The 21,286-nt window shown below is 47.2% G+C and overlaps 1 protein-coding gene across 2 annotated transcripts in view; it reads right to left on the bottom strand.

Moving 5' to 3' along the window:
* RAP1A (RAP1A, member of RAS oncogene family) overlaps positions 1–15,983 on the bottom strand; it is a 30,811-nt gene extending 14,828 nt beyond the window's left edge. Inside the window, exons 1-2 of one of the 2 annotated variants that reach the window (XM_032132973.1) lie at positions 15,879–15,983; positions 2,107–2,176 (exon numbers count right to left, since the gene is read on the bottom strand). The gene's annotated coding sequence lies outside the window, so the exon portion shown is untranslated. Of the gene's footprint in view, positions 1–2,106; positions 2,177–15,506; positions 15,608–15,878 lie in introns of those variants that run through there. The other variant, XM_032132974.1, reaches the window with a different exon arrangement.
* Between the last annotated feature and the right edge of the window lie 5,303 nt (positions 15,984–21,286).

Genomic DNA, 21,286 nt, shown 5'->3' with positions numbered 1-21,286 from the left:
GCAGGACTTTAAGCTCATTCTGAAGGCAGAATAACAGAAATAAAGGACTTGCCTGTGCTGAGGCTCTCTGCAGTCACATGGCCAAGCTGCCCTTCCCTCATCCAAGCCCTGGAGAGGGAGTAAGGCTCAAGCTGTCAGTGCAGCCCATCGTTTTAAGCACCTGGAGGAGGTTTTTCTTCAACTCTTGAAGCCCATGTGAGCTGCAGTTGCCTAACTGCAAATTGTGAAATCAAGTCAAACTGAAAGGGGTTTTCCAGAAACTGTCTCAAAGCAGAGCAGGCAATGTCTGTGCACACCAGGACATTGACAACAGTTTTGGCTAAATTCTGGGAACTGTAAGCTCTTCTGCTTGAACATTTCCCTGAGAAGTAACATTCACTTCCTTTCTTTCAAAAATCATGATTTTTAATGGGAAGCAGAGGGGAATTCCAATTAACAATTATTTTCCCCTTGATAATCCCTAGGAATTAAAAGGTGATGCATTTTTTATAAAGCATAAATGCAACTTATTGATCCAGTTTGTCTTCATTTTCCTACAGCCCCACAGTCAGTCCCACCGAAGAAAACCCAGAAAGCAATCAAGCTAAGGGTTAAATTTAGCTGTGAACTATTTCACTTCTTATTTATAGTAGAAAATACTTGTGGGAAAGTTTAGGCTGGGAGCAGTACAAGACTAACTTCTCATTTCTTCTCTACAGTATTTGCTAATTTTTTTTTCAGGTGCAACAGGAAACCAAGATCCTGAAAGGCACGAGCCTTATTACTGTAAACCCCACATGCCTTAATTATCTTGTAGCTCTTTCACAAGTATGTTAATGTTATCTGTTTATACAACATGAATAGAGTGCTCAAGAAATTACTATGCTGCATCCCAGCCAACTTTTCATTTGGCAACTGTTGAAGCCCACCTAAATACAGTCAGACACAGCAGCATTCATTTCCATCCAGAGCTCTCTGTAGTAGAGTCACATGCTGTGAAGCAACAGCTCCATTTCAAAATGGAATTAAATTGTGAGTGTTAAGTGTTCCTTTAGAGTCAAGAGAAGAGTATGATTGCTAAGAAGTAAAAAAAAAAAATTAACTGTAAATGCTGTGAAACTGGCCGCATTAGTTCTGAATGCTGTGGTGCAAAAACAAAGCAAAAGCTGAGTGTGTCTCCTTGCTCCTGGCTCCCTTTTCCCAGGCACAGCCACCGAGCTAGAGCAGGACAAGCCCGGGGCACAGAGCACGTGTCACACCCCCAGCACTGCCCTGAGCTGCAGCTCCCTCTGCCCATTTCATCACTCTCCAAACCACCTCCATCACCTACAGAGTAATCAGGCAGAGGGTTCTTTCTTCTGTAATCATGAAAAACTTTGCTTCTACACCATCAAACACCTGATACATCAGAATTCATCTCTGTTCTGTATCTTTAACAGGAGCATCTCTTCTCTGTTGCTGCTGTCACCAACACTGCCCAGGAAGAGACAGAAATGAACATTCATGTATTCACAGCATCAGCCCCAAGCTGCTCAGCTCCTTTCTGACAGAAAAGTGAAGGGCTCTACCCTGGGAACAGATGGAGAGGTGAGAAAAGCTGCAGGATTTTTGTGTCAATATCCAAGAGAAAGGCAGGGCAGGCAGAGGATCCCTGCGAAGGACCAGGGGGTGAGTGCAAACACAGCTGAAGCTCGGACCTGAAACGTGGCTCCCACTCACCTGCACCTTTGTTCAGCCAAGCCCTCTTGCACTCCCCAAACTGCACAAATCATCCTTCACCCTCCTGCAACCCAGGGGCTGAATCACAGCAGGAAGAAGCAAAACTTTCAGGGTATTTCCCAAGCAGCGGAAGAAGCGGGGCAGAGGCTGGGGGAGGTGGTGGGGACCAGGGCTGAGGCCCTGCAGGACAGAAACCTGATGCAAAAACGAGCTGCTTCTGTTACAAAAGTTTCAGCAGCTCATCAAGAAGTTTATAATTTGGGCGGTGGGGAGAGGGAAGCATAAACCAAAATAAGCAAACACAGCACTGAAATACAGTGAGTGCAAGAACCTCACTTATCAATTATCCACTCCAGTGTTCACAGAAATTTCATTTAAAATATAATGAGAACACTAAAAAACTCTTACCTTGGCATAAAAGATCTCTCATCAGTGTTAGCAGCTCTACTGAAGGTTCTTCCAGGCTCCCCACAAGGAACTGAAAAAAGAAGAATTAAAAAAAGTTAATCATTTTTCAAGTGTCAGCATTTGCAAAGCATCTCTGCAGTGCTTAAGCCAAACCACCCTCCTCCTGTGGACTTCTCCTCCCTAGAATACTCCAAGGAAGACTTCACTTACAAAAGACAAACTCAAGTCAAACTAACCATGTCTGAAGTTGCATCAAGTTCACAACTAATTTTAGAAGATGAAAACTTAGTACAGGAAGTACTACCAGAAAGACAGGAGAAAGATTTACAACAGCCCAATGTCTCGATGATGTTACAGGGGGAAAACCATCGCTTATCTGCTCCCAATCAGCACTGCCATGGTAAAATCCAATGCATCACCTCCAAAGCACAATTATTTTACGGAATCCGTCACGTTTGTGGCAGGGGGTGGAATGAGATGAGCTTTAAGGTCCCATCCAACCCAAACCATTCTGGGATTCCGTGACAGTCCTCAAGAGCAGAACAATTCCAGCAGCACCATCCCCCCGCCCCAGGAACCTGCTGGCTCCTTGTGCAAGAGTTTTAGAAGGTGGTAACACTTCCAGTATCCCAATCCTTTGTTCAGTAACACTGAACAGCAGCAGTACTGATACTTCAGACAGTTATCACAGCATTGGCTACACCCTGCTGCTATGACAGGCAAAGGGTCCTCTCATTTATAGGTTCAGCACTTTATCCTTTCTTTTCAAGGGATAAAAAAAGAATCAACTGTTCCTCTGGAATCATAGGAAGTTTAAATGAAAACTTAGTATGCTGGTTTTTTGAAAATAATTCTTTTTAGCAGCTCTGCAGTCACAGAAATCAAAATTGTTTAGAAACAGATAATGAAACTCTCATAATCCTTGTCAATTATTTTTCCAAGTATAAGAGAAAGCAAGACTAGAGGGCAGGGTTAGATGGGATATTGGGAAGGAATCCTTCCCCATGAGGGTGGGCAGGCCCTGGCACAGGGTGCCCAGAGCAGCTGGGGCTGCCCCTGGATCCCTGGCAGTGCCCAAGGCCAGGCTGGACTGGGCTTGGAGCAGCCTGGGACAGTGGAAGGTGTCCCTGCCCATGGCAGGGGTGGCACTGGATGGGCTTTAAGGCCCCTTCCCATTCAAACCATTCCATGATTCCATGATTTTTTGTGAAGGTGCTGCCAGTCCCAGCTCCAGCACCGCAGATGGCAGCGCTGGCTGCACTTGCACTCAAAAAGCACAGCCCGAGTTTAAATGAGGGTGAGAGAAAAGGAACAGAAAGAAGTGAGGCACGGAAAGGAGCAGCACAGAAACCACAGCATCAGTTCCTAGAGACAATGTGAGACGGCCTCTCAAGGTGCAGCTTCTACACCCACGTGCACTGTGAGCCTGAGGGGAATTTTCTCTCTGCTCTTCCCCAGAAAGGTGCACTGGGATAGAGAAAGATGTCCCCGGCAGAGAGGAGAGAGAGGCGGGGAGCAAGGACCACTCACCTGGCTTCAGGGAAGAAAAAAGGGAATAACTCCTTGCTTGCTCATCACTCACACCTCCCTTTTTCTGATTTTCACCAGAGGAAACCGGAATATTGAACGTTTCCAAGGGAAAAGTGCCGTCAGCACTGTGCACATTTGGGAGAGAAGCACAGATGTCTCTGTGAACTCCAGCACCTCCACTCCAGGCTGGCTGTGCCACTCCTGTGGCCATGCCCTTCCCATTTCCCAAATGAGAGGCAGATTCTTGGGATGTTGCAGCCACACGTCCTGGTTATTTTTATCCTGGCAGTTAAATACTGAATCGTGGCTACTATAAACAAACCTGTTTAATTTTCAACTTGTAAATGTTCTCCGTGCCAGCTTTTTTCAGTTACTATAAACTAGGCCATGGAAAGGGGTGGATTTTCTTTTTTTAAAAGTGTCAACTAAACATTGCTCAACACTCTACCAAAATCCCTCCATTACTCAGAGCCATGTTGGCAAAACAAACCCAAACCCAGCACTTCTGCAAGGGGAAGATTTACAGTGATCAAAACCACACTTAAACTGACAGATTCCCTCCACAATAAAAAAAAAATCCAAACAAACAGAGAGAATGATACAGCAGTGAAGGCTGGAAACACCAGACCAAGGATCTCTCCTTGGCTTGAACCAGCCCAGCCGCCGTTCCCGGCACTGCCCAACGACAGCTCCACTCAGCACCTGCTCCCTAATTTGTTCTACACCATGTTCTGAGATATTAAATTATTCAATGAAGTCGAAAGCACATGAAATACTCCCCTAATGCTCATCAAAACTGTCATCAACTACGCAATGGTTACACACGAGCCGTGCCGGGAACAGGGATGTGCATCCCAAATGAAAGGGGGTTTGTCTGGGAATCCCACAGTTCATTAGCAGATACCACCCCTAAACAGCAGCAAGACAAACACTGTCATAGATCACCCTGTTAGTTAACAAGGAGTTTATTTAATTAATAAAAATCACTGCCATGGATTCACTTGCCAAGCCCCTTCCCCAAGGCTGTCAAACTCCTTGGCTCTAGGGTGCAGGGAAAACCTCCTCCACCTTTCCTGAGGCCAACAACACCAGAAAAATGAGAGGGAAGAGAAAAACAAAAGACTAAAAGACCAAACTAAGCAGAAAGCAAGACTTCAATGTGACTTCAAAATTAGTTTGACAAGCTTCCGTTCACAGACTCTGCATTTACTTTCTTACTCGTTATCACTGCGGTACCTGACACCAAAGTGTGTTTTACATATTAACATTACGTAAGAGGTAACATTTCATAATTTGTGCCAGGAATCTCAGCCTCAGTTTTGTGATTTTAACAGTAAAATCATTACCATTTCCACTGACTGCTTTCAGCATCAAATCAAATACCCGTCAAGGCAACAAATGTGTAATTAGCTATGCACAAGCGTGTTGTAGGGTGAGTCATGACCCCACTATGGTGCATTCCTGATGCTGGAACATGCACACTGACCCTTGTCCAAGTCATCAGCAACTTAAGTCTAAATATATTTTCCTTTTGTTTTTTGCATAACAAATAACCCCAAAAAGACACAGCAAGAAGCACACACAGAAAATAGAGCTGGTGACAAGCCAAATAAGCAACCAGGTATTTGAGAACACAGGAGAACAACGACACCGGCCAGAGGTGTTATCTGAAGAGTTCTATCAGGAAAGGCAAGAGAGCAGCCATCAAATCTTGCATCTATTCCCAAAAACTCAAGGCCCAGCATTCACATCCCAATGACCACCTTCTCAATCACTCCGCATCCTCCACGGTGCGTTGGGAGGTTCCTGAGCAAGGGCCAAGGCCATAAAAGCCTGGGCGAAGAGTAAAGTCCTCCAGCAACAGAGCCCTTCCGACTCCAGTGTTGTGCTGAGCTGGAGCTTTGAGCAAATTAACTGCAGCCCACACAAACAAGGCAGAGAAACAAACTTCTTGGAAAACAGCAATAATTCTGTCATTGGAAATAGTCATTTTGTGCACAAACACTCTGGGATTGATCCTCCTCAGCCTATAATCTTTTGTGCAATCAGCTTCACTCTGAACCTGGAATCAAATAACATAATCTTAACTTCTATGGAAGTGACTGCCTAATTATTCATTGGAAATTGCTTTGCTGTAGAAGCTCTCCAGGCAAGGAACAAGGGCTCTGGGCAGCTAAAGCCTGCCATGCTGAAACGGCTAATTTATTTTTTGTTCTATTGGTCTGCACTTGCAGAAAGTTGCTAGGGACATGTGCCAGCCAGACAAAGGCAGGGGAAAGGAAGCCAGCAGCACAACTCAAAGACCAACACAAACTGCATCCCCAAATTAGAACAAAGCGCTACGTCAGTGGCTGGAGTTGGCAGCCTCCCCTCCGGACGGACTGCGGCACTCTGCAAATTAATACTGACGAGCACCGAGCTGCAAACAGGACACAGCCACCTCAGCTCAGCACATCCAGGGCAAAACACACTTTTCTCAGTTACAAATATCTGAAGCAGCTTGATAGGAAGGATTGTGAGGTCACAGGTCCTCCCAAGCAACACCACGGCCGCATTTGCCATTTCTCCTTTTCCCATCTAGCCCTACTGGAGTAGTTCAGCAGAGGGGTTTACACCATTCACAGGAGTTCTCCACAGCTTTTTTTGGAAGAAAAAATGAAAAAAATACTTCCTTTCCCCCTTCCTCATCAGCCAAACATGTAAACGTTTACGGGCATCACCATTAGACGCAGCAGCCACTTAGGGGACCTCCTCCATCTGCTGTCTACCACATCCCCAACTTGCCACTGATTTTTAAGCCCTATAAAGTTTTTTATTCCTCTCCATTTCCTTTAGTGGAAAGAAATATCCTGACCTTTTATAAAACAGAATAAATTCCAGACAGACCCGAGGAGGCTCAATCATAGCAAAAGACCAACTCCATTCTACTTGGTAGGAATAATTTGTTGTGCTGATAGTAGCTTGGCAACATTCACCACTATTCTTCCTGGTTTATATAATTAAGAGTAAATAAGTGACATGAGGTAGATGGATTGTCACTGCAATTTCAGCTTGCACGTTAATTATTTCATTTCTGCAGCAGCAGTGACCAGACATTGGTCATAAAGCCCAGTTTGACCCTATTTGGTCTCCAGCATAAAAAATTTAATGGAGAGGAGAAGCTTCCAGCCCACTAGGGGTTCTTTGAAACTTCTCATTAAAATTGGAGAGGTTTAAACTGCTCTTCCCATGTATTTCAAACTGACATTGGGTAGGTTAAGATTAGATATTGGGAGGAAAGTCTTTACTTAAAGGGTAGTGAGTCCCTGGCACAGAGAAGCTGTGGCTGCGCCATCCCTGGAAGTGTTCAAGGCCAGGCTGGAGCACCCTGGGACAGTGGCAGATGTCCCTGCCCATGGCGTGGGGTGGCACTGGATGAGCTTTAAGGTCCCTTCCAACCCAAACCATTCCATGATTCTATGATTTACACCCACCAGCGATAAATCCTAAGACTAATACCAAGCCCCTAAACATGGGGCACTTCCCAGCCCTACAGGAGACCGGGCTAACTCACAAATTCCAGAAAATATTGAGATTCTTTAAATCTCCCTGGCACAGCTGCAATAATCAGTGTGTGTGTGTTTATACACTGGATCTGCCCGTGCAGCCCGTTCTAAAGGTCAGCTTTGCATGTGCAGCCCAGAGATTTTCACTTGCCTGGTGTGTGGCAGCCACAAGCAACCAAACCCCCCCACCCCGTTCCCACGCAACTGCCGCTCATTAAACGCCTCTTTTAACAACGATTTTCAGAATGAAAAGCCCCACTGACCATATGGCCACTTATTAATACTACATTTGTTTATCAGTTTAAATAAACCCCCTACAGCAATGAGTATCCATGTAATGAGGACTTAAACACAGCTAACAACGGATGTGTTTTAGCACTGCCAAGTAGGACTGCACCTCCTGAATGCTTTTCACGGCAGATTTTAAGGCTTGATATGTACCTGAATAGCAGTAAGTGCACAGAATTAACTTCAAATAGAGGGGAAAGTAACAGTTTCATTATGTTTTGTAAAGAAATGAAGTTATTTAATGTGGTGCTTAATCCTTCAGTATTTAGCTCAGCCCCTTAATGCTGCTTCCTGGAACCTTGGGGCAGAGTGGGGGTGGAAACTGAATTTTTTTCTACAGCGAAAATGAAACTTTCTTCTGTGTGAAGGTTTTGACTGAAGGAATATTCAAATAGTTATTAACACTTCAGTGCTGGAGTGAGAGCTTTGAGGCCAGGGGGGTTTTAACCAAACCACTGCCAGACCTGGACTCTGCGCTGGGGCTTCTCTGAAGTTTTTTAATCCTCCTGAACCTGCTTAAAAGGGCAAAACTCCTTTGACAATTCATCCTGGAATTTCCTTTAGAGTGAATAAAAGGTGACATTAAAGGAAACAGCTCTGATAGTTTAATCATTTTTATATGAGCCATTTCAGTATTTATAGGTCAAGCTTGATTACAACCAAAATAGACAATTATACAGCTGCCTTTAAACAGCAACAACCCCCAAGCCCAGGGGCAGCTGGAGTCCTGCTCCCAGAAGAGGGGCTGTGTTTGACTCACACGGAAGGGAGGACACATCCTACCCATGAGCAGCACTGGCATCAGCCAGTCCTTCCCCTCCACCTCATCAACACTATTCAAACAGGAACAAAAAAAGTCTTATTTTTAGAATGTGTCTTTGAAATGATAAGGCATAGGGCAAAAGGAAAAAAATCATCTCTCCCATATTAGTATGTAAATTTGTCAAACACATGGCCTGGGGACAGCCGGTTCTGCACTCTGAGCAGGACCTGAGAACACACCACACTTCACTGGGGTGTTAATTGCCATCTCCCACAATTTCTGTGCTTTCCCCGTGGTGAGGACACCTTCCCACCAAAGTTAAAACTCCCAGTCATCTGTTTTTTCTAGAGTAAATCTGCAAATACAGCATCAGCCAAACCTGTGCCTTCAGCACAGTTCTACCATCACTGGTTCAAAGAAAGTTCCTGAATATATTTCAACTTCTGCCCATAGAGATGCAGTGGACGTGACCTTGGCATGAAAAGGACAATGAAAGAACTTACAGCATCCCAGCTCTGCAGACACAACTTCATTCTTCTGACACCTGCTAAGCCACCCCAGCACCCAGCTCAAGTTTGCTTTTGTGCTAAATGGATTTGGACTCGATACTGTGTCTATGACCAGGATTTGGGCAAACAGTTCATTTAACAGAGGCTGCAAATACTGAAAATTACAGAATAAAGGACAAGACCCACTTTCTCAGAATCACACCACCGAGGAAGGTGCCCTGGAGCATTACAATATGTGTTTGATCATTTCAAATGGGATTCCTGAAAAAGCTTTGACTGCATTCTAGTGATCAATATGCCAATGCAGTGTATTCACAAAACAAGGCAAAGCCATAATAATATTGTAATCTCCACAACTTCATAAGTGATCTGATGAGTTAAAAGCCCTAAATGCATAAATATTTCATGAGAAAGGCTGTCTGGAACCACTTCAGTCGGTATCTTTAATGTTATTTTCAGCTACAATTACTGTTACAATCTACAGCAGAAAGCAACAATTGCCTAAATTTATCTTCACCCTTATTTACTTCATAAATCCATCAAGATTTTTGTTCTTCAGGCCTGATACCCAGTAACTGTTACTCAGCACAGGACTAACAAACACATCAAATCTCAGGGCAAAACAAGATGTGCTGGAATGAGACTGTTACACAAAAAAAGGAGAATTGCGCCAGAAATAGCTTTGCCCAGTGAACTATGAGTTACTTTTAACTATCACGTGGTGAGTGGCATATAAAAAGATATTATTCTGCATGTCAGCTGTCCGTAATGAAAGTTTTCCTCTTCTCAGCTGCCCCTCCCTACAACTTCAAGTTTATTTGCATGAGAGAAAAGAATATTACATAAAAATACAACATAAAAGGCACTGCAACCAATACATCCAGCTGAACTGCTCCTCCCACCTCCTCCGTGCTTTCCAGATTAAGGGTCTATTTCCAACTAAAAATGTGAGAAATGCCTGATTCCAAACAGATTCTTCACTTGGACAAAAACCTACAGCAGCCTTCCTTCCAGCGGCAGGGAGCAGTCACAGCCCCAGCTGCAGCCAGAGATGCTCAGATACATCACGAGCAGATTGCACTGCCCTGAGTTCACACGCAATACCCTGATTTAAACATGACAAGTTCGCATTTTTTCAGTATTAGAACACTGCAGAACACAACATCATTGAATCCAACAAATATTTCAACTAAAAACATTCCAGCCAGCCTTGAGTCTGCAGTTGTAGCCACTGACAAGTGAAATGCAAGTGTCTGTTTTCCTGCAATGCTCCAGCAAGCGGCAGTTATGCAACACAGCCCCTTGACAAACACACTACTAGTTGCAGTACATTCCCAAAAAGCAGGGGTTTTGACAAAGCAACAATCACCCATTACAGAAATGCTCATCCTGCTCGTTACATCGAGCATATTTCTCAGCGTATTTTGCCTCACTGAAGTGATGAATAAAGATTTGTTTCAGCCCTAACACAGCCACTGCTGTGGGCACATCCAGACCTCTCGCTTCAGTGCCCCAGATGGATTTAAGTATTTTCCATCTTATCAATATTCAAAATAAATAACAAACCACAATGCCTCGGGCCACCTGCTCAACAGGACTGCCATTGCCTGGCTCCCCACATTTTAAGTTAAACAAAGTCAAACAGGTGAAAAAGCCAAGACAACCACCTGCAGCCATGGGCTGTGAGCAGCCCTGGAGATTCCTCTTTGGCTGTTTGTCCTGTTACCTGCTTCTTCCCTGGTATAAAAGCCCTGTGCAGGGTAAGACTTCCCCCTCAGACAGATGATTTTGTTATCAAAAGAAAGCAACCAGCAGTTTTCAAAACATACCAAGTCTGCTTTTGTCAGCATCTGGATTTCTCAACCAAAAAAAATCCAATCCGTGCCTTTACCTGGGTTCAGGTCAAGCCACTGCAGCTGCAGTGAGGAAGTGCCTGTTCAGGTAGAGCAGGTATTTCCCAACTCCCAGCACCCCATACCTGCTGGAGCACTCGCAGCAGGGAGCAGAACACACATCAAAACATCAAAACACCGTCTTTATGTGACCACGTCGGGGTTCAGCAGAGCCACCCGACCTGCTCCAGAAGCTGACACGGTGAGAAAGAGCCCCAGCCCTGCCCTGGGTACTGCTGCCACAGGAGGAACAGAATCAGGCAGTTCTGAGCTCACCTTCACCCAGGTGTGCTGCCTGCTACAGGGCTTTGAGTGCAGCCTGCCAACAGAAAAGTTACAGACCCCAAAATGACTGGAGATCCACATTACGGATGGGTTCTGGTGTCCCATTTCTTCCCACACATGCCCCAAAGGATCTTCCCACAGCACTGGAATGCAATTTAAGTTTAAGCACAGCATTTCTGATTAGGAATGTAACACTCAGTGGCTCCTCCTTGAGCACCACCCTTCTTCCCACAGCCTCCTCATTTTAATTTCGTTAAATGGATTACTTTAGACAACCTTAATTATTGCAGTATTTGCAAGGGAAGAAGTGATCTCTCAGTAACCAGTTCCTGTCCCTTTGCAGATCAAAACTTGTTTCATAGCAAACCTGGGAGTGAAATGGCAGCAGAGGTGCAGCACAAAGTGCTTCAGTGTAAAAACCTGGCCCAGGTGTGTCCTGACTGATGCTCTGCTGTCACTGGGTCCCTTTTTCTTCAGAAGGGAGCTCATAAAACAGGCATTAATTAACAAAATTATGCTATCACAGGAAATAACAGGAAGCTTCTAATAATGAGCCATTTAGCTCTGAAGGGTTTCAGTCAGACATGTCAAACCAGCTCACAGAGGATGTCAACAGTCACCAGCAACAAGCACAGCCAGCTGAAAAACAACCAGGGGAGACCCTCAATTTGTTGTAACAGAAAGGCAGCTCAATGGAGCTCCCATAAATGCAGGCTGGTTCTTGCAAATAACAACCTGCTACCTCTGAGGACAGAGACCAAATGTCACCTCTTTGGTATTATTCTGGCAGCCAGAATAAGCCACAGGTCACGTTCTTCCCAGTTGTCACAGGCAAGCACAAGGCTGAAGGATGCTGCCCTAGCTCAGATGTGTCAGGAACTGCAGTTTCTTGTTCTCTTCTCAACTCCCTCCCTCCATCAGCAGTGGTACTGGCACAATAAAAGTGTATCTTCCTCACGCCTACTTTAATCCTTTCTCTTCAGGTTCAACAGTTCAACAGTTCTTCACTTAACCAACACAGATGGCTTTTTCACTCTAATATTCGTGCTGGAGACACTAAAACTGTATCAGTCGGACTCTACTGGGTTCTTGCTTCCAAGAGTTCCTGAAGGCTCAACAGTAAAAGCTCAACAATGGGAAAGCAAAGGAGTTCAATCTCTGACTTGCCTTACTCACCTCACAGCGCAGCTGCAGGGGCTGAGTATCCCAGTACTGCAGAAACCAACCACTCTGGGAAATGTCTTACCCACAAAAACCGGGCCTCTCCTCCTGGCCTGACCACTGCCATCCATCACCTGTATTGGGAGGATTGGCATAAACTCATCTTCACAACTTCATGCTCTATTTCACCATTTTTATTAACTGAAATGTACTGAACTTGATTCTACCTCCCAGCACCTGCAGGGAGCTGACGGGAAGGATGGAGAGGGACTGTTTACATCTCACACAAGTTTTAACATCTGAACAAGATAGGCTGGACCAAGTAAGAGAGCTCAGCAAGATGAACAGTTCTTTCAGAAAACTTTGGGACATTCTTACTTATCTCTGCCATTAGGTGTCATGTTTCCAGCAGCAGCAACTTTCCTAAAGTGCCAACACAAATGCCTACAGGAAAATCTGACCCTGGAATTTAGGAGCACCCCTTTCAGAAGACATTTCCATTAAAATTCTGTTTAATTTCCCATCCACTATTAAATAAAAGAGTAAAAGCAAATCAGTAACTACTTCAGAGCTCAACATAAAATGAATTGAGGCTTTACTTTAACCGCCATCCTCACTACCTCATCTTCAAAAAATAACCCAACATGCCCCAAATCAAGGCCAGAAAATCCAAATACAACCCTAGGACTTCACCAAGTTTTAAAAGCAGTGTCTCTCTTGCATCTGCTTCTGCAGAATTAAATACACAAAGTTATAAGAAGTGATTGATGTTCAACATTAATGTGGCCCATCAGAAATTAAAAGAAAGTGATAAAATAGGAAGTCTCCCATATTACCCTAAAACCCGAAAGTTTTGATCAGGATCCACAGCCAGAGCCAGCTGAGCTGATTTCAGCAAGGTTGAAACTAACACTGGATCAAGGATAATCCTGAACTTCAAACAGCTACACATAAAAAACATTCTGAATATAAAGCCTAAAGATTTGAGCTTACATATGTTCAAAAGATTCACTTTGTTTTCTCTAGGAAAACAGATAACATGTTCCTGTTGTCAGAGTATTAGGATTCCTCTTGAAGATGTCTTTTTTTAAGTCTGCAGAGTTGCACAGAAGCAATCTGTTCTCTAAACACTGAGCACAAGTTCCAAGTGCCACCAAGTGCACTGTGCACGTGCAGGGTACAAGAAAAAGCCCTGCAATATAAAGTACAAACAAATGCTTGGAGTTGTTTATGCCCAGGACGATGATTCAATATACAATTAAAACTTCTATGTTCAAGTACATCCACATGTTACACTCCTGCTATTTAATTACTTTCAGTTTTTTTAAGAACAGTCCTCAGACTGGCTGAGCAGCCACGAAATGTATCACTAATAACCTATGTCTGTATATTTGCACCTTATGGTTTCAAATATAAACTGTTTCGATGCTCTGTGTAAACATGAGTCTCCAAATAAAAGCATTAACCTGTCACTGGACTTAGGCTGTGCGAGTAATTCAGCCCGTTTGGCAGGGAGATCCTCTCAAAACCTTCAGCAAAGCTACTTACCCTAAAAGCAGCCACGCCAGAGCCAGGACACGTGATGGCAGCCAGCGCTCAGCTCCCTGGCAGCCCTAGGGGTGACAGCCCGGCTGTGGCACCGCCGGGCCCGGACGGCACCGAGGCTTCCTTCGCACCGCCGTGGTCCCCTCGTCAGAGCCCTACAGCCTCCTGGGCACCCCCACACACGGGCTGTGAGCAGGATCTGCTTTTAAGGGGGACAGCTCAGCTCCCTGAGGAGGATCTGAGGAACACAAACACTGAGTCGCAAGCACTGCGCACGAAAACAGATTATTTTTAGAAGCGGTGCGAGCACAGCGCTTCCTGACGACTCCACCTTGAAGAACGACAGACGCTCTGTCACCCTCCATTCCAAAAGCAGGATTTCACAACTTCTGCTACCTGCCACAACAGAGAGAGGCAAGGGACAATCTGCTGAGAACGGCAAGTAACAATTTCCCAGTTTATAACTTGGCACTAAGAACTTCTGTTGGTATATGCTGTCAGTCCTCACTCCCGTCGATAAATCGATGCCTTTTTTCCTGCCACAGGGATGAACAGAACATTAAATGTTTTTATTTATGACACTGATTTTTTCCATAGCAACCGGATGTGAACACGGCATTCCCAGCGCAATGAAGTCACTATAGCAACGTGATAATGATGTCAGAATAATCAGACAGCATTTCATACTCGTGAAATACATCACTTCTGTGAATTCAGAAAGTTGCAGAGACCACAAAAGCAAGAGAGCTCCATCTGGAACTTCCCTTTAACTTGCCTGGTTTTGGATAACTTCTCATTAAAGGCACAGAGCTTTGCTAATGCACCATTTTCTGTTTCTCCAAGCTTCATCCATTACTTCCTGAAAGTCTCACAAATTCCCACATTAAAATCCTTTCAGATTCGAGGATCTGCTACACCAGGGAGAATCACTGACACACCATTTCAGCATGAAAAAAAGCAATGACACAAATCACAACAATGAAACATTTCACAGCACACAGGCACCGTCAACTGAACAGCCGCTTTCCTCAACTCTTCAGATAGTCTGATGTCTCTTTACGTGAAGCAATACAACTACTCAGAGAGAATTACAACAGCAACAAAAATTACAGAGTGCCAATACAATACTCCGAAGGCAGACAGGTGTTTTCAAGTCAAACAACTATTTTAAGAAATATTATCTCCCCTGTTAAGCTACTGAAAGGAAAAAAACCAGAACGTTCGTGGTTTGCCCTTCCTGTTTGCAGCTCTTTCCAAGCTGTGAGCAAAGCAAAACCCAATTCCAGCTCTGTGTCAGTCGGAATTGATTCGCTGTGTCCAAACCCCAACCCTCCCGCTGAGGAAGCTTCGCAGGAACCCCTGCACCAAACCCAAACATTCTGTACCTCAAAATATCACAAGCAAAGACACCAATTAAAAAGAAGTATCTAAATACCAAAGTTTCCCTATGCAGAGAACAGTTGCTCTTTGAAGCGACTGAAGAAGTGCAAGAAACCTTTTCAGAGCTGAGGTGGTCCGAGACAACCAGTCCGTGAAAGTGGAGGGTGAGGATGGACCGGGGGATGAGGACGGGCCGGGGGATGAGGACGGGCCGGGGGATGAGGACGGGCCAACCCGTTGTTCCATGCGGCTCACGAGGGGCTCCCCCTTGGCTTGTCCCACCTGCCCAAACCTCCTGCCGCCCATCCGGGCCGGCGAAGCGGAGCGGCCGGTGAAGCCTGTCCCAAGTCCTGCCGTGCCCTTGCCCTCGTCCTGCATCCCTCTGTCCCAGCCCGCCCTCCGTGCCTCCAGCCTTTACCTCCGGTGCTCCTCGGGCCCCGCACAAGCCCTTGCGCCCCTTCCCATGGCGCGGAGCAGCGAGCACGGGACGCCCCGCACACACCTGGCCCCGCGAACACCACAAGAATTCCGGTTATCTCCCGAGCTCGGCGACACGCTCGGCGGCGCGCAGCCCGCCCGCTGCCGCGCAAGATGGATGTCCGGCGGGGCTGGGACGGGACCGGCCGGGGCAGGACGGGGCCGGGGCCGGGGCCGGGGCTCAGCCGCCTCCCCCTCGCTGCCGGCCGGGCTGCGGGGAGGGAGCGCTCGGCGCGGCCCCGCTGACACCGCCCGGCCCCGCCGGACTCCGGGCCGGCCCCTGCCCCGCCCCGCGCGGCCCCGCGGCCTCGCCAGGCCCCGCCGGGACGGCCGGACCCGCCGCTTCCCCCGCTGCCTCCCCCGCTCCGGCCCGCGCCCCGCCGCGTTCCCCGCTCACCGCTGCCCCCGGGCCGGCTCCCGCCGCCGCTCGGCTCCCCCGGTGCGGGCTCGGGGCTCGGAGCTCGGCTGCTGCTCTGCGCGGCGGCGGCGCCGCGTCCGCTCCGCCCTCCGCGGCCGCGGCCCGGGGAGGAGCCAGCGGGGCGGGCGGGGACGGACGGGGCCGCTGGGCCCCGGCAAAAGTTCCGGGAGGGCCGGGGCAGGTGCGGGGCTCTGGGCGGTGTTGGTTCTGTGTCGGGAATGTGCGTCCAGCGGGACCGAGCAGGGCTGTCCCGCGGGGCGGGCACGGGCCGGGGCTCTGCGGGCGCTGTGTCCAGGACTGGGCCCCTCGTGCGGGGGCTGGAGCGTGTCCAGGGAAGGGAGCGGAGCTGGGGAAGGGGCTGGAGCACCAGGAGCGGCCGGGGGGGCTCAGCCTGGAGCAAAGGAGGCTCGGGGGGACCTTGTGGCTCTGCACAAGTCCCTGACAGGAGGGGGCAGCCGGGGGGGTCGGGGTCTGCTGGCAGGGAACAGGGACAGGAGGAGAGGGAACGGCCTCAGGCTGGGCCAGGGGAGAGGCAGGGTGGACATCGGGAGGAATTTCTCCAGGAAAGTGTGGTCAGCAAACAGCAGGGACCAAGCGGGTAACTGGGCTGAGGGTGTTTCCATATGGAGGAGATGCTGCAGCAGTCACGCATGGGACAGGACAAAAGCAGCTCCGAGGTCACCAAGCACTGACACCACAGGGCTCAGGACCAGCACCACGTCACTTCCGCCCCTTAAAAAGTTTTTCTTGAAACACAGCACTTAGAAGTGTGGGGGGTTTTATTTATTTTTTCAGAAAAGCATAAAAATAAAGAACTGTAACATTGAAGTGAAATACGCCTGTGATCAACAATAAACACAAAATGCAGGAAGAGGAAACGGCACATAAATGTCCTGATGGTGTTTTTGTCACTGAGGGTTTGTGAATGACAGCAGCCACACAGAGAGGATCGGGTCAGAAGTCCAGCACAGTCACTGCGCAGGGTCTCATGATCTGGGAGATCGCTTCGTTAGCCCCGACTTAAGCTATAGTTCAGCTCTAAACTACATACTCCAGAAAAGCTAATGTCAACAGTCAATAAATTTCAGGGGCTTTTTGTCCTTGTTAAGAATGTATAAATACCCCAGGAGGAGCTGTAGTTGCTTCCGTGATTTCAATGGCCGTCTCTCCATGAAATGCAGAGGGATCTCTCGTGTTTCCAGGCAGTGTCACCTCCTTACATAACCAGGGACAGGACGAGGACTGCAGCTACCACCTCTGGGGACGCTCCTGGTGAGGCTGCAGAAGACGGTGCCAGAGGCAGCAGCAGCACACCCTCCCCACACTCCTCTATCACCACTTGCAAAACTTCGGGGGCACAAGCAGATTTGTTGAAGTCTGAGGCTACAGCAACAATATTTTAGCAGTCATACTGCCTTTCATCCAGAACTCCAACAAAAATGCTAAATATTACTTGTCTGGCTGTACAGATGAGAAAACAAAGATTACATTACTTATCCAAAATCCCCAGCAAGCGAGCGGCCAGGAGACACACAGAGCTCAGAGTCCCCACTCACCCTCTCTCATTGAAACTGCTCCAGTTCTCCCTCTCACAGCTTTGTGTGTGCAGCAGAAATAAATACACAGCGCAGAATTTTGCTTCCAGGTACAACTTGTGGCTGCTGATACTGATCTGTAAATCCCTGTTTTTATGGCTTAAGAGGTGTCTCCTTCCCTGGGGACCACCGTGCTGGGAGTGAGCAGGTGAATCACTGTTTGATTTGAATCGCTGGAGGCAGGGCGATGTCAGCAAAGGATTTCCACACTTTCTGTCTCTGCAGGACTTGGCAGCCTCAGCAGTGAGAGGCTCAGTCACACTGGGACAGTCGGTGTGGCAAAAGCATCTGCCTTGAAGGATGCTCAGCCACTTGTTTCTTCAGAGTACAAAAATTATCGTGAAATCTGTGAACTTAGGAAGTTACTAGCTCGATGTTTAAAAACATGAGGCTGTGTCTGGAAAACAAGCAGGGACAAAATATCACCAGTAATTTCTGTTTTAAAAGCTGTGCAAAAACATCATTCCTATGGGCAGAAACTGGATGAATTCCTATAAGAGGCTCAGTGTGCATGGAGATGTTTGAGAATTCTGCAAGGTTTTACCCCAAATTTCCTTTAAAATTAAATCTGTAACAAACTTTGCCCCAAATATCAACACATTTGCAGCTTTTCCCACTCAGCACTGACTGAAGAGTTTTATTGTATCCAAGGAATCACACACACTTATCTATTTCATGGCTTGCGGACCATCTTCCAAGTTTCAGAACAATAAGGGTCCAGGCACACTGAGGGCCTGACTCAGCAAGGCAGAGCTCCTGTTTGGTGTCTGTTCTGGGAAGGTTGACTTTTTTCCCCATTTTCTGCAGGTTTGAGTGGAAGCTGATAACATTTATAGCTGAGTCAGACTTTGCAAGTACATGAAATTAGATCTGGATGAATGTGAACCTGGTTATGAAAAGATTAGAAGGGGAGAAGCAGGTCCAAGTTCAGCTGAAATCAGAGGCACTTTTCCTAATGACTCCAACAGGGGGTAAATCTGGATCTCCGTTTCTCCCAGTCCCAGATTCTGCCCTCCTTCAGGCAGACAGATGCAGCTCCTCAGACAGAGCTGTTTCACTCCTGTGCTGCTGCTCCTTATCTCTGGTACAGCAGGGGATTGCTCGTCAGCAAATCCAGTCTGTCAACAGGGTGTTAAATCCCGTGTCCACACCTTGTCTCTCCCTAGGTCCATTTCCCCATTTCTAACAAATCCCATTATTTCAGGGACATCTCCAGGGTGACTGACAGCACTGACACCTGCCCGGAGGGCTGGGACCTGCTGACATCCCCAAAACAGGGATTTCTACTCCACACCAACTCAGCAACAACACAAGGTTATGAGGCAAAGAGAATCGATTCTCTGCATCCTGTCACATACAGGACACAGCCTGTAATGTCCTGGATACAGCCCAGAAATCCAGTGACCCTTCACACTGCAGTTTTATTTTAAAAATAGTGTAATTTATCACAGCCCATCTATTTACACAAAACAGGGGTTACCACAATAACTTTTTTCCCAAACTCTGAAATCTAAACCCGTTCATATTAAATCATACCAAGATTTCACTCCCCCTTTCCTACTATATGGCAGCAGTAAAAGACTGAAAGGAAAGCACTTATTTATCCCAGAACCTGCAACAGGATTGCAATTTTTCACCTGGTTTTGCAGCTGAGTTGCAGAGGCTGTATTGAGTCTTCTGCAGGCAAATTAATATGAAGCAGAATCCCTCATGACTTCTTTTATTCCAAAATAATAATTGGCCAATTGGATAAATTATCACAAGTTCAGCTGATGTAAATACATAGCTGAGGCCCATATGCTGATTTAATGAAATTCAGAAACAATTTGTGATTGCATAATGACCGTGGGTTCCTGGCTGATTGAATCAGAGGGCTGGAGAGTAAATGAAAGTGGGTTTGACACCGTGCAGGCTAATAACACATTATTGCTCTGGCTGTCAGAAGTAAAGGTGCTGACTGCATCACGGTCCAGTCCTGAGTGTCTGAACTTAAACTGCACAAGAAAGGAACTGGTGCTCTCTAAACTTACAATAATCATTCTTTAAATTCTAATCATGGAAGAATCAAGAAAAAATGCCCATTCCAAGGACCTCAACACAAGCCTTTGAAGTGCAAGCGTAATTATTTTCTTTACAGATGAGATTGCAGTGTATCATTATGAATAATGACTTAATGATGTAATTAATAGTGAGCACCCGCATGGCTGCCAGCAGCTGCCCTGGCTGAGGGTCACCGAGTTCACACCTCACCTCCCACGCTGCCCTTGCCAAGGATCCGACCATAAGGGATCATTTAACACAGCCCAACATCCCAGGTTCTGTAGGGGCGGGTGAGCGCCAAAGGCCTGAGCCTGTTCCCAGAGCAGACAGGACCAGATTCCCTGAAAACCCCATCCCTGTTCCCACTGCAGACCTGGTTTGTTCCATGCCCACTGTCTGGCTGGGTGAAGCCACCAGGTAATTAGGCAGATGAGCTGGGAGCTGTGGAATCTGGGGAGGGATGGCTGATCCCAAGGCAATGCTCTGCAGAAGCTCCAGCAGATTTCCAGAGGGAAAGCCTGGACTGGCTTTTCCATGCACTACAGCCCTGGGGCAGCAGTGCTGGGGCCATACTCCTCCCCCAGCTCATCCAGTGTCCTTAAAGTTGCTTGAAATCACAGGAAAGGCTGGATCCCAATGCAAACATGGAGATATTTTCCAAGTTTGAGCCCTAAGGATGTCCCACTTGTGAGCACAGGACTGCAGAAAGGGTGAGGAGGCAAGAACAAGGCTTCCTCTACCAAAAACACCAGCAAGCCTGGCCTTTCCTCCTTTGTGACTGTCACTCGGAAAGGGACATGGGATGGAGGCTTCTTATGCAGCTTCCCAAACATTTCCCTACCTTGCAAGCGTGCCAGAAAAGCCCGGAGTCAGTCTGGTGTCTGCAGTTCTGCAGAGTCAGGGGAAAGGCAGAGACTGATAGGGGTTTCTGGTTCAAGGGTTTTATAAATACCATCAGAGGCTGTGAAACTCACTGGGGAAGGAAGCACAAATCCCACTTCCCGTGCTCAGCTACGGCAGGGAACTGCCAATTACCATACACAGGGATTCCCATGTTTCAGGCTAATAGCAGCACACTGGGCTGCTTTTACTCTTTGCTTTCTACAAGCAAGAATTTCCTTGTCCAAAGCTGTAGCAGCCTGGAATTTCCTACCAGAGGAGCCTGTGAAGGAAAGGACCCTTAGAAAGCTAAACAGGAGCAGAGCCTGGGCACCTCTCCTGGCTTTAATCACAGGTGCTGGAGCTCTGTGTGAACGAGTCTCCCTGGCAATCTGTTATCTGTGCATCTCCCCCCTGCACAGCCAGCCGGGCTGTGGCACAGAGCTGCTGCCAGCAGTTTGCTGGGGCTGTTTCTGGATGGGAGAGGTGAATTTGTCTTTCAGAAGCTGGGACACACGATGGGAGATGGTCCCATCTTAGGGTGGGAGCTGACCCAGCAGCTCCTCATACTGATCATTTGTCAGATACTTCACAAATCCCCTGGTAGGGATGGGTGGCACCTCCACAGAGACCCCCATAACACAGCCCAGGGCCTGATTCTGCCCTCGCTAACCCCATCCACAGTTTGCAACGTGGTTTGGGCAAAGCTGCTGGATTTGCACAAGAAAAAGCCAAAAGAGAGGGGACTGAGCTCCCTGAGCCCCGCACAGCCACAGCCAGGAGAGGCCCAGTCTCAAGCAGGAAAAACTGGGACAGCACAGCTCAACAGGAGCAATAACAAGTGTTATCCTTTCAGCTGTCAAACTGTGCTCA

Source organism: Corvus moneduloides, chromosome 24 (assembly GCF_009650955.1).
Source record: "Corvus moneduloides isolate bCorMon1 chromosome 24, bCorMon1.pri, whole genome shotgun sequence".
NCBI classification, from domain to species: domain Eukaryota; kingdom Metazoa; phylum Chordata; class Aves; order Passeriformes; family Corvidae; genus Corvus; species Corvus moneduloides.
This window is presented reverse-complemented; position numbering and strand designations above follow the sequence as displayed.